The sequence below is a fragment of the Nomascus leucogenys genome, chromosome 3 (genome assembly GCF_006542625.1).
Source record: "Nomascus leucogenys isolate Asia chromosome 3, Asia_NLE_v1, whole genome shotgun sequence".
In the NCBI taxonomy this organism is placed as follows: domain Eukaryota; kingdom Metazoa; phylum Chordata; class Mammalia; order Primates; family Hylobatidae; genus Nomascus; species Nomascus leucogenys.
This window is the reverse complement of record NC_044383.1, coordinates 102,414,937-102,432,474: the sequence shown is the minus strand read 5'-3', so window position 1 is coordinate 102,432,474 and position 17,538 is coordinate 102,414,937. Positions and strand designations below refer to the sequence as shown.

Genomic DNA, 17,538 nt, shown 5'->3' with positions numbered 1-17,538 from the left:
TTTGTCTGGATATAAAATTTTGGGTTGAAAATTATTTTCTTTAGGAATGTTGAATATTGGCCCCCACTCTATTCTGGCCTGTGGGGTTTTTGCAGAGAGATCTGCTGCTAGTCTATTGGGCTTCCCTTTGCTGGCAGGCAGGAATGTATAAGTCTGCCCAAGCTGTGCCCATAGCTAGCCCTTCCCCCAGGTGTTCTGTCCCAGGGAGATGGGAATTTTATCTATAAGCCCCTGATTGGGGCTGCTGCCTTTGTTTCAGAGATGCCCTGCCCAGAGAGGAGGAAGCTACAGAGGTTGTCTGGCTACAGCAGCTTTGCAGAGCTGTGGTGGGCTCTGCCCAGTTCGAACTTCCTGGTGGCTTTGTTTACACTGTGAGGGAAAAACCGCCTACTCAAGCCTCAGTAATGGTGGATGCCCCTTCCCTGACTAAGCTCTAGTGTCTCAGGTAGACTTCAGACTGCTGTGCTGGCAGTAAGAATTTCAAGTCAGTGGATCTTAGCTTGCTGGGCTCCGTGGGGGTGCGATTTACTGAGGTAGACCACTGGGATCCCTGGCGTTCAGCCCCCTTTCCAGGGGAGTGAACGGTTCTGTCTCGCTGGTGATCCAGGCACCACTGGGGTATGAAAAAGACTCCTACAGCTAGCTTGGTGTCTGCCCAAACGGCTGCCCAGTTTTGTGCTTGAAACCCAGGGCCCTGGTGGCATTGGCACCCAAGGGAATCTCCTCATTTGTGGGTTGCAAAGACTGTGGGAAAAGAGTCGTATCTGGGCTGGAGTGCACCGTTCCTCACGGCATAGTCCCTTACAGCTTCCCTTGGCTAGGGTAAGGAGTTCCCTGACCCCTTGAGCTTCCCGGGTGAGGTGACGCCTCATGCTTCTGCTTGCCCTCTGTGGGCTGCACCGACTGTCTAAACAGTCCCAGTGAGATGATCTGGGTACCTCAGTTGGAAATGCAGAAATCACTCACCTTCTGTGTTGATCTTGCTGGGAGCTGCAGACCGGAGCTGTTCCTATTCAGCCATCTTGCACACGACTTAATCCAAGATGCTTCAAGGAATCTTTTATACACAAGAACAACACATGATCCTCTTTGCACTTTCCTAGAAGACAGATAGGGAATGAATTAAGAAGCCCAGGTTTTCTTTTCTGGTATACAGTGGTTATACAGTATTCCTCTGTTTAGCCTTAGGCTATTATAATCCAGAGAATACAGTGACATTTTAGATAAAAACAATAAAAAAGCAACTCAATACCTTGCATTTGTGTTATGCAATAGTTTATAGCAAAACAGACAGGTACTGGTTTTGATGCTGAATCACTTTGAACTCTGTGCTATCTCTTATCAAAGTCTAACTCAGGGAAGTGGTAGTTGAGGAAAATGGAAAGACATGCTATTGATTTAGTAGGTCCTGGGAAAATGGTAGAAAACAAAATTGTTACATAGTAATTAGTGGAGACCAAAGAATCCCAATAGATAATTTTTCACTTTTGAAAATTTTGGTGCTTAAAGAAATTTCTACCATCTTTTAAAGCATGAATCTCCATTATCCAAAATTTTTAGTATTATAAAATATTTCTAGTTTATCAATTTTATCTTAAAATATATTTTATAAATACAAAATAATATATGTAACTTTCAGGTAGTTTCTAAAGCCATAATAATTAATGAACATCCATATAACCAGCTAGCCCAAGACTTAGACTATTACTAGTAATGAGCCTATGAGTTCTTCCCCTGTTTCCATTGTCAGAGTAAATCTTTTTTCCCAGAAGATGTTGATACCACCTAAATTTCTAATAGCAAATGCTGGAATCAATTCAAATGTCTATTAATGGGTGAGGAATAATTTATGGCTTATTTATTGAATAAAATATAGAAGATTAAAATAATGAACTGAGTGATGTATAATAATGGGTGCAATTTGGTAGCATAATATTGCATGAAAAAAGTTTCAAGAGACTACGTGTAACATAGTTCTATTTTTATAAAGCCCACAAATAAGGACAACCAAATAATATATTGTTTGCAAATGTATGTTAGTAAACTATAAAATATAGTAAGAGAATTATAAATGGATTGCTATTAGATTTACTTATTTCAGTATTATAGATTCTATACTTCCATAGGATATTATTAGAAGAAATTATTAGAAGTCATTTATGCCATGCAAAATAAAGGTAGCTAGTATACTGGCCGTAAGGTCAAATATAGACATTGTGATTGCACATATGTAGTTTACCTTTTTTACATAAAGTCATTTACATATGACTTTACCTTCTTTACACAATTATTTTCACTAAATTATCCCTTAATATTATGCTCTTAAATAAGAAAGACATTAAAACAGATTTTGCAGTTTCTGCTGTCATTATTCACCATGACTTTTAAGACTTCCCCCATGTCCATTCTAATGACAAGAATCCTTAATACGTAGATCATGGACTCCTAGAGGTTCCAAGGATAGGCTTGAAACAGTTCATGAATCTCTGAAAATGTCTATAAAATTTCTTTGATTTTCTTTTTCCTTTTTTTTTTTTTTTAGTGCCAGGTGTTTATTCCCCCACATGTGGGTGGTTCACATACACAGCACACACAGGCACGGGCACCGTGGGAGAGGGCAGCACTCATGGCTTCTGAGAGGAGGATCTTGGCCTTAGGGTGTAAGAAGGAAAAGGATGGTTTCTCTCCTGCCCTCACTAGGGCCTAGGGGACCCAGCAGCAAATTCCACCCCTTCCACCTCTCAGCCAAGGAGAAGACACCTTGGTGATGTCTAGTTCCAACGATTATACTAAGAGGAGAAGGGAGTGGCCTGGTCCCAACCATTACAGGGTGAAGATATAAACAGTAAAGGAAGGTACAGTTTGGATGAGGCCACAAGAGGGGGCAGATGACATCATCAGAAACATGCGCAGGGGAGGGGCAGTTACTGGGCTTCTGGGCTGCTTAGTCCCTGGCTTGGCAGGAACGGTAGGGAAGATGGATGGGGCTCATTGTTTGGCATTGATGATGTCCACGAATTCGGGCTTGAGGGAAGCATCACCCACGAGGAAGCCATCCACTTCAGGCTGGCTGGCCAGCTCTTTGCATGTTGCCCCCGTCACAGAGCCTCCATAAATGATACGGATGCTCTGAGCCACCACATCAGAGACGTTGGATTTAAGCCATTCTCAGAGCTTCTTGTGTACTTCCCGGGCCTTCTGGGGTGTTGCAGTCTTGCTGGTACCAATGGCCCACACAGGCTCACAGGCCAGCATGACCTTGCTTCAGTCCTTCATGTTATCTGCTATGACTTCTTTTTTTTTTTTTTTTTTTGAGACGGAGTCTCACTCTGTCGCCCAGGCTGGAGTGCAGTAGCGCAATCTCGGCTCACTGCAAGCTCTGCCTCCTGGGTTCACGCCATTCTCCTGCCTCAGCCTCTCCGAGTAGCTGGGACTACAGGCGCCCGCCACCACGCCTGGCTAATTTTTTTGTATTTTTAGTAGAGACGGGGTTTCACCGTGGTCTCGATCTCCTGACCTCGTGATCCGCCCGCCTCCACCTCCCAAACTGCTGGGATTACAAGCGTGAGCCACCGCGCCCGGCCGCGATGACCTCTTTCTTCTCGAAAACAAACTTCCCAGTGATGCCACTTCCCTTTCAGCTAGCTTCTCCCCAGTGCAAGCGATTACTCTGAATCCCTCTGCCAGAGCATGGGCCACTTTCTGCCCCATCAGCTTATCTGACTCCCCAAAGACATGCCTACTCTCTGAGTGCCCCAGGACCCTTGACTGGCTTCGCAGTCTTTGATCATGCCAGGGCTGATCTCCCCAGTAAAGGCCCCGTTAGTTACTTTGTAGCAGTTCTGCGCAGCCACAGCAATCTTGGGCTCTAGTTTCTGGGGCAAAGTTGATATAGGCAGGGGGGAGAGTGCAAACCACCTCAGTGTCGGCCGGCACCTTGGCCGCGTTCAGAGTGCGGATGAGCTTCCCCAGACTCTTCTTCCGTCCGTTCATCTTCCAGTTCCCCCCAACGAAGAACTTCCTGGAGGTCGCCATGGCGCTGGAGCTGAGGCGCTGAAGGTCAGTGTCAGCCTTCTGTGATTTTCTAGTTTGGGGATTATAGGTTTTATGATATTCTAAAAGATATCATGTTAAAAAAATGTAAGAACCTGTGTTGTAAGATTAGTATGGGCAAAAGCTTAAGGTTCATTTCTCTTGAAAAATTGAATTGCTTCCTCAAAGCAGATACTAAAAATTTATTACACATCATGGTTTTCTTTATTCTTAGCCACTAGGAAGCTCAGAGTCCAGCTAATGCTTATTCATAATAACCATATTTGTTTTTAAGTATGGCTTATTTCCTTGCTTCTCACACTCTCTTTTTTTGAATTCTTTTAAATTGTTATTCTATAGAACATATGTGGGGTTTTATAGGCATCTGCTATTTTAACCTACTCTAGTACATGAATAATAATGATCAGTCTTGACATGTTTTACATTTTAGAACCTTAAATTATAAAGAAAAAATTTTTTATATCTTAATCTATATACTAATTAAAAAATACATTTTTAAATTGCCTTTCTGAGCTTGGTTGGAAGACTCATTGTAAACCAAACATGATAGGCTGTTCGATAAATTGTAATTAGTGAATGTTGGCCAGAAACCTCCTCTAGCTACTTCCTTGCCTGGCTCCCATTTTGCTTCTCTGGCTCTCATGCTGGTTGGTACTGTCTCCCCTGCCTCTTACCTTGTTTATCCCATTGCTTTTCAATTCTAACTGTGCACATCTTTGCTGGAGAATTTGACACAAGCTCCCTGTGCTTTCCCCTCATTTGCGGGTTTGTACACATGTGTAGGATTCATTCTGTTTTCCTCCAAATCTGCAAAGCGAGGCAGGAAAAGTGCCTTCAGTTGGGCCTTTCTTCACTCTACCTGAATGAGACCCAGGTGCAGTAGAGGAGAAATATGAGGTGTAGAGAAAACAATCAAGACAAAGAAAAAGAGGAGACACATTAGTTTAAAATGTGGGTAAAAAAGGCAGGTGAATTTTTAATACACATCAGAAAAGAAGATGTTTATTAAACAAATGAACCCAAAGGCAAAAATAAAAGAAATAAGCTAATGTTTAAGGAAAACAAGTGAGAATGTGTGAGAAACTATAGAGAATAAGAAGGGATTTACGAGTAGACAGATAATAGTATGCGGTAGCTGAGGGAAGACTGGATGTGGATATTGTGCTCAGTATGGAAATAAGTCAGACAAATATGGGCATGCCAGAAAGTTCATGATTCTGTGCTTATATTATTTTAATTATATTTTTAAAATCCCTGGACCTTTTGCTCCTTTACCATTGGGTCTGTAGTGTAGAAAATGAAATTCTAATCATTGTCATTGAAAGTAATTAAGCCCATTTCTTCCCTCATTCTACTTTCTTTATATCAACCAAATTATCTATTACACTTTGGTGTTGTTTATCTTTCTTAATGTAAAAAGAAAGCAATGCACAAAAATACGAACACCTGTTGTACAGGCAGTGGAACCAGGTAAGACACTTCAGGGACCTAAAATCGAATTTGTTAAAGCAACTTAATAGTAATATAAAAAGTCTTTTATATTTGCTAATGGGAAATTGGCTGTACAGGCATTTTGGTAAAACCAAAGGCTTCTGTAGAGTATTAGAGTAAGTTAATAGCTTTTCTTGGCTGATTGATTCAGAAAGTCTACAAAGAAAGCACTGATACATTTGGGTGTGCCTGACATTCTCCATTAGGACAAACCTGAAATATGTGTTATTTGCTGACTTAATATTCAAAGAAATACTATGTTAATAATACTAAAAATAACTTTTTTTCTCTTGGCATGCTCACATGTAGGATATGAAATTGCTTTTTGAGGAGTTGAATACATAATTGAACTTGGATTAGGGAAGGTTCATATGTTTCTGCACAGCTCCAATGTTGACATAGGACAGTGCTCATTTAATTCGCTCAACATATCTGTACATTTAATTTACAGTTAAGTACATTGATATCTATGTTGTAACGTTATTTTACTTATTTAATGAATAAAGTATTATTTTTTTCCTTTTCAAAAGAATATTACCGCCTTGTTTGACTTTGAAAGTCACTTCCCAGAAGCTAATTTTCTCAAAAGCAAGGGAAGACTATCTCTCAGGAATCTTTGCTCAACAGTTTTGGGATGATATAAAGGATTTTGTTTTACCATTTCTATTGCATCATTGTACACTGACAGGTCATTGAGCACACTTGGGTGATTCAACTTTATACAGAGAGTATTATGAGAAAAATGATCCCAAATTATTTTCAAACTGATGTTTTTTGTTATCAATGTAACATTATATTTTACCAACTTTTGTTTGCTGTAATTTTGTACCATGGTACAGAAATAGGGGTATAAATAATGAATGTTTTAGTTTGATCCAGCAGTAAGTAAGTATATTTGCTGAGGGCAACCCAGGTAATTGGCTCACTGCATTCCTGAAGCTTATCTTATCAAACAGATATCAGACACTGCTGAAAGATGGAGGTGGAGGGAACTATCCCTGTTACTCGAAGATTTGTCATAGAAAGAGGCTTTGTCTAAGCAAAGAAGGAAACTCTGTCATTTCTTCTTAAGTTGCTGATCTAGTTTAAGAAACAAAGTATATTTTCTCAAACTTATTATTAAAAAAAGTGCAGGCAGCTCTCCCACTGCTTGATCCTTTTCTGTCCAGACATTTTTCCTAGAATGGAAAACTGAAATTAAATCACTTTTAATGGAACTTAGAGGTAACGGTGATTGAGAAAGAGAGCCAGATGAAGAGAAAGAAAATAGATAGCATTACAGGATGGAGGAGAAGAAGGATAAGAATAGGGAGAAGGCAATACTTAAATTTCGATTATAAAAGGAAAGTAGCAAGTGTCAAACAATCTCTCTCTACTGTAAATAGAAACCATAGAAACAGACATTCACCTGCTCTCTATTTATTTACGGGTAGTTGTTGCAACAACTGAGTACTTGTTAGTCAGCAATATTGAAAAAAAAAGTGAGTACAGTAGTGATTAAGGAAAACGTTTAAGAATTAATTCTACTAATAAGCCAATGAGTTGATAGTTTGATTTTAAGGAATAGCTACATGAAGTGTTTGACAATTTTCCTTGCTTCTTCATTTTTTGATTTGGGCAGTGGTTATATTTAATCCAAAGTTACTAGCTGTCATGTGCTAATACTTTGCTAGTGAGTTATATTAGCAGATTATAACTTTGAAACAGAATTTTCGTTCAATGTTATTATGTAGAGAGTTTCCGAATGTGTGTTTTTGGTGGATATGTGGATGTGAGTAATGGTTGTAGTTATATTGGAAAAGAATAAGACTGTTAGAAATGTTATGATGTGGATGATCCTTAAGCATCCTGTGAGGTCAACTGAAATTGGATATTTGTGTATTGATTTCTTAGGACAATTTTTGACTTCTCTTGAGGTCACCACTATAACTTAAATTCTGATTAGTAACGAATTAAATTATTTGTCAGAACTAAGTTCTTCTTGGAAGGCCAAGCAGCAGCAAACAAAATCAGTATTCTTAACTCTTAAAAACAACGCTTGACTCTGCTTCCTCTCTGATTACTGCACACGAATCTCTACTATATAGCAAAACTCTGAAAAAGTTGCCTATACTCAGGGGCCTATTTTTTTCTTCTCTCTCTGATCTCCCACACCACAATTTTAAAATTTTTATTATAAAAAAGTTCAAACATATAAAAAGGATAGAGAATAGTACCACTAGGTACCATTACTCAACTTCAACAATTCTCAACATATGGCAATCTTATCTCATCCTTATATTAATATTTCTTCTTCCCACCCAATTTCCATCCACTATGGTGTTATTTTGAAGCAAATCCTAGGCATCATATAATTCTATCTGTAAATAATTTTGTAAGTATATCTAAAATACATGAAATACTCTTAATAAACAAACATAATTATAAAATAATCTCCCCTAAAAAATAAAATAGCCCTAATATTACCAAGTATCCAGGGTAAAACTTCTCACAGTTTTATAGTTTGTTTTTTATGGTTTATTTGAATCCAAATTTTTGTGGGTATGTCTTGTGGTTGCTTGTGAGACCACATAAAGTCCATTTTTTATAATTGATTTGTCTCTTTTAATCTTGTTTAATATGGATCTTCTCTCTGCGTTAATTTCCTTGCAATTTACTTCCTTTGCCTGTGGAATTTCCCACAATCTGAATTTTGCTGACTCATTCTCTCTTGAACACACTGCAGTTAGACTATTCTTCTTACTACTCTGGGAAGGTGCTCTTATCAAAAGTCACCAAAGAAATTCCACATTGTAATACTTGTTGGTCAGCTCTTAGTCCTCATTTTAGTTATCTACATTATTTTTGATACATAATAATTATACATATTTATGGTGTACATGTGATATTTTGATTCATGCATACAATATATAATGATCAAGTCAGGGTAATTGGGATATCCGTCACCTCAAATACTGATCAATTCTCTGTGTTGGGAGCATTCCAAATTCTCTCTTCTAGGTATTTTGAAATATGCAATTACTGTTAAGTATAGACATCACGCTGTACTATTAAATATTATAACTTATTCCTTCTGTCTAACTGTATGTTTTTACCCAGTAAACAACCTCTGTTCATCCCCTTCCCCGCTACTCTTCCCAGTCTCTGGTAACCACTGCCAACATTATTTAACACTTGATAACTCATCGTCTTTAATAAACTTTCTTTAATTGATCTCCAGTACAGCCGATCTCCAGGTTTCCTTCTATACCACTGGCTGAGACATTTTTTGCTGATTCTTTCTCTTTTACTACAAAATGTCAGAGTGCCCCAGAGCTCTAACTCTGGTTCTCCCCTCTCTCTGTCCTCAATTTCTTGGTCATCTCATTCAATTTGAGACATGTATACTCAATGATCTACTTGACATTGCCATATGCAAATGGAAGTTTTCAAATTCCAGACATTTCCAATAGCTCTCAAACCGAGCTCCTGCATTCATCCCATGATCAGGCCCCACAAAGTTTCCCCCAGCTCTGTCAACAGCAAATATCCTCCATTTGCCCAAGCCAAATACCTTGGAATCATTCTGATTTCCATTTTCTTTTCATACCTCATTTCCAGACACATTGCTTTGCCTCTTCCTTCAGCAGTATCCACAAATGAACCATCTCTCACCAGCTCCTGTCCCCATCTGGTCCAACCCACCTTGAACTTTCAATCTGGCTTAGAGTGATAGTTTCCTAACTGGCCTCTGTGATGTAACCCTTACCTTAAATACCATCTATGCTCAACCCAGCAGGCAGAGTGACCCCATTAAAATGCCAAAAAATTAAAATTACGTCTCTATTCAAAATCCTCCAGCGGTTTTCTATCTGACTTAAAGTTGACTTCTGAGTCTCCTTGCAGGGACTTTCAAGGCCCTAATTATCTCTCATTTACACCATCACTTCTCTGACTTAATTCCTCATTTCTTTTTCCTTGGCTTCTTCCACTTCTGCCACAGGACTTTTATGGGGCAGAAAACTAGACATCTAGTTGAAAAATGATTTTATAAAATTTGTTTAGAGCCTAGATTTTAAACTTTATTGTTCAATAAATTTGTACAAAATAAAGAGAAAAATAACTGGCTCAATTAGAATTTAAAAGCTGAAGAACTGGTCTCATAGATGTAATACCTTGCTCTATCCTGAACCACTGATCTATGGGCTTAGGCCAAATTATCCCTAAGTAATTTATTTTTATATTAAAGGGAAAGTGTCTTTTTTGGTCCATGGATATGTACATTTATCCTGAGGATATTGGTGAACATAGCCAGTTTCAAAGTCTATTGATATTGTGGGAATGACTATTATTCTTACTTAGATATTTTAATTGAAATGTAACCTTTTAATTAGCTTGTGCTGATGTTTCATCTCTGCCTGGCAGTTCAAATTGATCTTATTAATAACTGGCTGCCTGTGTTCCATCATACAGTCTGGAGAACAGTCTTTCTTGCTCAAGGATGCTGAGTGCAAGAAGGGACAATCTGAGAGGTGAAAATAGTCTCTAGTATTTCTAAAAATGACAACAAAAGGCTATATTATTAATGAACAGATTTCTAGATTTCAGTCCTAGGCATTTCACAACCCTTGATTGCATTTGCTTTTCTCTTATTTCCATAATTTAAAATTTTTATTTTTATTTTTTGCTTGTCACAGGCATGAATTCCATTATTTATGTCTGCAAAGAAGAATTTTTTCAATGAATTGAATGAAATATATACACACCCCCAAAAAGCTGTAAACAATGGAAAAACAATGTGAATCAATTCTGTGGTTCTATTACATAAAATTACTCTCTGCATCTCAAAGATGTTTCTCCCTCCCTCAAGAAATTAAACATGACCATGAAATATAAATGAATATGTGTTTGCAGTAATGCTACTTGACATTTTAGTTGTAATTAACAGAAATTCCAATATTAACCAACATTAATTAACAATGTAAAGTGTTTAAACATGGATCGTAAGAACAATGCTGAGTGGATTATGCACATTCATCAATACACCACATGTTTATTAAAGATTTCTCTTCAAATTCTGTATTATTAAGCAAACCTATTAAACCTGCCATGTGAATCCTGATTTTTTTTTCTATACTTACTCTGTAATGATCACTCCTTCCTCAGGATATCGTGGTGTTGGGGATAGGCTGCATGTTTGCCCGTTTTTCTCTTAAATGTCAATCTTTTCTCATTTACATGTAAGAGAACATTGTAAGAAAAGCATCTCTTTTTTCTCATGTGTTGCGGATGTTTTTCAGTTTTAGCTTGCCTTTTGACTTTTATTATGTTTTTTTTGCTACACAAAATTTTAAAAATATTTCTATAATATTGTCTATTAGTCTTTCACTTTATGATTTTTACCTGTGTTGATTTTCTTAGAAAAAATTTATTGTCCTCCATGTGCTCCATATGTGGATGAATCTGAGAAATGATACACAGTTCCTGACCCTGTAGGCCTTAAAATACAATGAGGGATTCATTTTATTAGGAAGGAACCTTATGTTGGAAATTTTTCTACAGCTTCCTCTTGTGTATATTTTGGATATGAATTTAGTTATAATGTCAGAATTATGGTGACGGTCTGTTAGAATGAAGTAATGAGAAATAATTGCTAAGTCTGGGAAAATCTTTTAGGAATTTAAAAATATCTGAGAGTTTGGGACGGTTTTCATGTGAATGATCATATTGTTTCTCAAAATAAATTTTATTCCTAATCTGTTGTTTCGTATTTCATAGATAAATTGGTTAAAGATAACCAAGTCATGGTGTATTTTTATAACACTTTCATCTTTTAAGAAACAAATTGAAAGAAACCTAACCGAATCTATTTCTAGCTGATCTTGATGTAATTTTGACATCAGACTTGGAGGTCACATGGCTTTGTGGGAGTCCATGGACTCTAATTCTGATTGGCTTAGACGTACACAGATCCATTGAGTTGATTTCTTACTCCAAATTGGGGTGATGTGGAGTTTGGAACATAAATTAAAAGTATTGTTGTGAATGTGTACTCATTTCTCTGCCATCCAAATTGTTCAATATCCACTTTAAATCCAACTTCCTGCATTACATCTCTTCTCAACCATTAGAGCTAAGTGTGATTTTCCTCCTCTCTGAAATTCACTGAAGTATTTTTGGCACAAAGTAATATGTTGTGTTATAATGACATTTTTGAATGTTACTAAAATATATTTTTCAGGTGATATATGTATAACAAATTTATTATACAAAAGTAAAATATCTTAGTTTTCACGTGCATATGTTTTCTGCACGAAAGTAATCAGTGTACATATTCCACTTTTTTTCTTCTATGCATTTTAAGGTGCTACCCAGTCTTCAGCTTAATTTTTCTAATTTTCATATTTCTGTCAGTGAATTAATCATAATTTAACCCTCATCTTAACAGTTAGCATTTAGACTTTCTTACACTTTTTATTTTTCTAATGTTTTGAATAGCATAGCAACAAATTTCTTTCCATATAAAGATTTTTCCATGTTTTGCACGATTATTTTAAGGATAGAGTCCAAGAATCTGAATTACTGAGCCGAACAATGAATGATTTAAGGCTCTTACTGCTTATTGCCAAATATGTTTGTAAAGGATCCTACTGACTGCACAGCTTAAGGGCTTAGTCCCACAAGAGTGTCCCCTACTGCAGATACCAGCTACAATACCCAGGTTGTGACCTATGCTTCTGACCAACTAGCTATAAATTGGGTGCTTCCCATGACCCACTCTTGGGGTTTGATTAGTTTGCTCGAGTGGCTCACAGAACTCAGGGAAACACGTTTACCAATGTATTCCAAAGGATATTGTAAAGGATACAGATGAACAGCCTGATGAAAGAGATTCACAGGGTGAGGTATGGGGAAAGCAATGAAGGGTTTCCACACCCTCCCCAAATGCACTACCCTCCAGACACATCCACATGTTCAGGGCTTTTTTTATGGAGGGTTTATCACGTGGGTATGATCAATTATTAGATCTCCAGCTCTTCCTTCCTCATGGCTTTTTCTTTCTGGTGACCAGCCCCGATTCAGAAGCCCACCATGCGTTACCCCATTAGAACAAAAGATGCTCCTATCACCCAGGAAATTCCAAAGGATTAGGAGCTTTGTGTCAGGAGTTGGGGTCAAAGACCAAATATTAAAACAAAATATACACCTAGCGCTCCTATCACTCAGAAAATGATGAGTTTTAGGAGCTCTCTGCCAGGAACTGGGCCAGAGACCAAAGATGTATTTCTTATTACGTCACAATATCACAGTTTCCAAGGCAGGGACTATGCAACATAATATGAGAAGATTGTCTGCTAAGGTACAAAGACATTCAAGCCACAAGTTACTTGAATACAAATTAATGGTACAGATATTGTGAGTGAACAGAATCCATAAACAGCACCACTTGGGAAATGATTTGGGCTGAGTTCTCGAATTCCCCAAAGTAAGTTGGCAAAACCATGAGTGGTCAGGCACACTGGACCAAGGGAAATAGCATTTTATGGGACACCTGAGGGATCATCCTCTCTCCCTTACCCCTGTCCCTGACTAAGGATCAAAAAGAAATTGAGAGGGTCTGAACTGTGGAGTGGCTGGCTCATTATAATCTCAAACTCTGTTCTACTATGAGGCCAGGAAAACACCTGTTTCAGATACCAACTCTATACCACACAAATATGGATTATACCTTCTTCCAAGGGGTCTGTGGTTCATAAATAAAAACTGATCATTGTAGGCCATGACGAAATTCAATTTCAAAGAGTAAGAATTTATACAGTACTTTCTGAGATGGCTAGAAAATAAATAGGATCTGGAATTAATAAAGTTAAACTAAAACAAACAAAAATACAAAATAATTGGAAAAAAATTTTCCTTAAAAATCAGATTAAAAAAGGAATTAAGGGCACAATATCAGAGTATTTTGATTTTTAGATAGATGATGATGAATGAAAGAACCTTCAGATGGAAAAGGGGTGACTGATAAATCTGGATTTGCATTCTAGCCCTCTGGCTTGCTACTTTGACCTCAGAAAAGGCTTAAAACATCTCAGTTTCCTTGTGTAGGAAGTGATTGTAAGAGTGCTTCCCTTATAGGGTTGTTTTGTAGAATAGATGAATAATTAATGTAAATAATTTGCACAGTGCCTGGCCCTTACTTTATGCAATAAAACAATACTGAATTAAATTGATGATTTAGGAAGCTTTTATTCTGAAGAGCAAAGAGAGAATAAAAAAATGAAAATGGGCTGGGCGCGGTGGCTCACGCCTGTAATCCCAGCACTTTGGGAGGCAGAGGTGGGCAGATCACGAGGTCAGGAGATCAAGACCATCCTGGCGAACACGGTGAAACCCCGTCTCTACTAAAAATACAAAAAATTAGCCTGGCGTGGTGGTGGGCGCCTGTAGTCCCAGCTACTTAGGAGGCTGAGGCAGGAGAATGGTATGAACCCAGGAGGCGGAGCTTGCAGTGAGCCGAGATTGCGCCACGGCACTCCAGCCTGGGCGACTGAGCGAGACTCCGTCTCAAAAAAAAAAAAAAAAAGAAAGTGAATTTGGTATGACTCACTACTACACAAGCAGTACCTAAATAGGTGCTCAATAAATGTGTATAAAATAAATAAGAGAATATTGAACTTAAACGTTAAGGCTGTAGTATCTCTCATAGCACTTAATCCATTGCATCATCATTAGCTGAGCATGATTTTAGGCCCTGGGGTTACAGCAGTGTACAAAACAGACAAAAATCCCTATTCTCAAGTTGTTTAATTCTAGTGGGGAGGCAGACAATAAACAAAACAAAGAAGTAAGTTATAGACTATGTTAGAAGATGAGAAGCATTTTTGAGAAAATTAGAAGGAGAAATAAGCAGTGTGAGATGAGTGGTGTCACTATTTTAAATGGGATAGTTAGGGAAGATCTCACAGAGGTGGTGAATTGAAGGATCTAGTGAAGAGCGTTCCAGGCAGAGGAAAGAGAAGGTGCAAAGTCCCTGAGGAAGGAGCTTGCTAACTGTGCCCAGAAACGTGGAGGAGCTTGGTGTGGCTGGAGCAGAGTGAGCAAAACAGAGTGGCAGGTCCCACATCTCAACTGTCTGCTCAGTGAGGGCAGGAACTGGAAGTTTCCTCTTTCCTTCCAATGACAGCATAAGGCTAAGCATTGTAGGATTTATGACATAAATGTTCTCTGCCTAAATATATTGATAAGTGAATTACTGAATGCTATGAGTTGAAGTATGTCCCCCCAAAGTCTTTATGTGGAAGTCCCCAACCGCCTTTACCCTCAGAATGTGACCTGATTTGGAATAGAGACATTGCAGATCTAGTTAGTTAGGAGGAGACCATACGGGCATAGGATGGAGCCCTAATATGTACTTATATAAAGGGGAAATTTGGAGACTCAGACATACACAAAGGAAGAATGCCATGTGAATGTGAGGCAGAGACTGGAGTGATGCATCTACAAATTAAGGGATGCCAAAGACTGCCAACAAAACACCAGAAGCTAGGAGAGAGCCGTGGAACATATTTTCCCTCACTGACCGCAGAAGGAGCTAACATGCTGACATGTTGGCCTCAGACTTGTAACCTTGAGAGCTGTAGGAAGAAGATACGTTCCTGCTAAGCTAACCCATTTGTGGTTTTTGTTACAGCAGTGCTAACTAACTACCACATTGAATGAATGTTTTCTTTTGATGGAGTCCACACCTTATGATAAGAAAAAAAAATCCAGTTTTTAAATAATCAAAAGACTGAAATTTTATTAGATAAAAATGCAATTAGTCAAGGAACATATGTAGAAAATTTAAATTTGTTAGTATAGGAAATTTAAAAAAATAAATCATGATTTCCTGTCAGAAAAAATAATGATGGTACTGAGTAGTGACAAGGGTTTTGTGACAATATAACCAGTTAACATCAAAACTGTGTTAAATTGTAGAAAACCCAGTTGGTGTCTGCTGGTGAATTGCTTGGTGTATGGGGAAAACCTCCTACACATCTGGTATCAGAAGTGGTGTATTTTATTGAGTGTTGACTGTGCAGTAAAAGGAGTCAGATTCTACCTACCATATAGGCACTTATTATGAGCATTTTAATGACTCAGTTTTCTTTTCCTGTAGATACTGGATAGCTTCTCCACTGAACCCTGACTTTGTCTCTGAACAGTTCCTCACTTCCCTTTGGCTAGCATCTCTAACTGTCCTGTCCACTCCTATAAATCAGCTTTTTTTTTTTAACTCAAAGCTCATGTTTCATTTTGCATTTTTCTTTTAATGTCTTTTATCATAATTTTTCTAGTCATATTATTTTTTCTTCTTTAAGCCCTTTTATAATTTTTGTTTATTGAATCTGTTGTAGACCTATAGGACTGGATTACAAATGTTCTGCTTTCCCTTTTACTTTCAAATAGTTCTTACTTTATGCTATTTTTATTTATCCTATTTTGCACATATTAACATATTTGTGAATTATGAATTATCAATTATAATGACCTTTTATAATCTGATGCTTTTAGAAAAACTCCAAACTCCAATTTTTCTAAATTTACATTGTTGTGCCTAGTTTTTAAAAAGTTAAATCGATAAAAATTTATCTGACACTGTACTTTGATAATTTCTGTATCTTTTCACCTTTGGTGACTTGATAAGAAATATACACTCAGATTCGATTTTTTAAACCAATCTTAAATTCTATGACTTGATGGGAGCATTTAGGCCACTTATATTCACTATTATAAGTATTTTCATCTGTCAACCTATTTGACAGTTTAAAAAATTATGCTGTCTTGTCTCTTTTCTGTTAAGGCTGTTTATTTGTGACTGTCTTTTTGTTTTGTTCTAGTAGTATGATGGGAAGAAGTTATTTCATGTTAAAGAATAGCAGTTTGAACATTGTTGGATGATTTAAATATGCTCTCTCATTAGCCCTCAAAATCACTTTGTGAAGTAATTAGTAACAATTACTTTCAACTCATCTAACAGTTTTCCAACACATCTAACACACCTTTCCTAATGCATTGAACAGTTTAGGATGGCCCACAGGCAACTCTTTAAGACCTGATCCTATTCCTGGGAGAACATGACAAGTTATACATAAAGCAATAGCCAATACTTCAGAGATTTATTATAAATTCCTTATCATCTCTTCCCTACTTTATACCTTATTCCATGCCCAATTTTGACACATATTTCTCCACTCTTCAGTTTGCCCCGTTTTGGTATTCAGCTGATAATTTCTTCAGGTGCTGGTTACTGGCATCATTCACTGATGCTACATTTCCTTCCTTCTGGTAAATTCTTTGTAGAATTAATAAGTCACCTTTTGGCTTCTCAAAGCCTTTCCTTGTGGACAAAGCAACCAGCTTTCTCTAACTTGGATCCCAAAGAATTTGGCTCCTTGAAAGACATCTTATCCACATCCCTGACATTTTATCATCAGTTAAAAAAACCCAAAACCTAATGGTGGGTGGGTGGGTGGGTGTGTTACACGTGTCTTTCCTTCCTTCCTTCCTTCCTCCTTTCCTTCCTTCCTTCCTTCCTCCTTTCCCTCCTTCCTTCCTTCCTCCTTTCCTTCCTTCCTTCCTCCCTCCCACCCTCCCCCTCCCTCCTCCCTTCCTTCCTTCCTTCCTTCCTTCCTTCCTTCCTTCCTTCCTTTCTTCCTTCCTCCCTCCCACCCTCCCCTCCCTCCCTCCCTTCCTTCCTTCCTTCCTTCCTTCCTTCCTTCCTTCCTTCCTTCCTTCCTTCCTTCGTTCTTTCCTTCCTTCCTGGTTTAACTTATGTTTTTCTATTATGAATCATACTTTTGGTGTCACGTCTAGGAACTCTTTGCCTAGCCGGAGATCCTGAAGGGTTTTGCCTTGCTGTTTACATTAGTACAATTCGATTAGAGAATTATTTGCTGCACACTTCTCAACTGAAATCAGAAGTCTTGATTCTAAAGTTCAAAACTATGTAAATGAATAAATGGATGACAGACT

At 37.9% G+C, this 17,538-nt stretch overlaps 1 protein-coding gene and 1 pseudogene across 1 annotated transcript in view; one reads left to right on the top strand and one right to left on the bottom strand.

Annotated features, from left to right (window-relative positions):
- FRK (fyn related Src family tyrosine kinase) overlaps window positions 1-17,538 on the top strand; it is a 105,353-nt gene that overhangs the window by 18,475 nt on the left and 69,340 nt on the right. The gene's annotated exons all lie outside the window — the stretch shown is intronic.
- LOC100593823 lies at window positions 2,919-4,068 on the bottom strand (annotated as a pseudogene).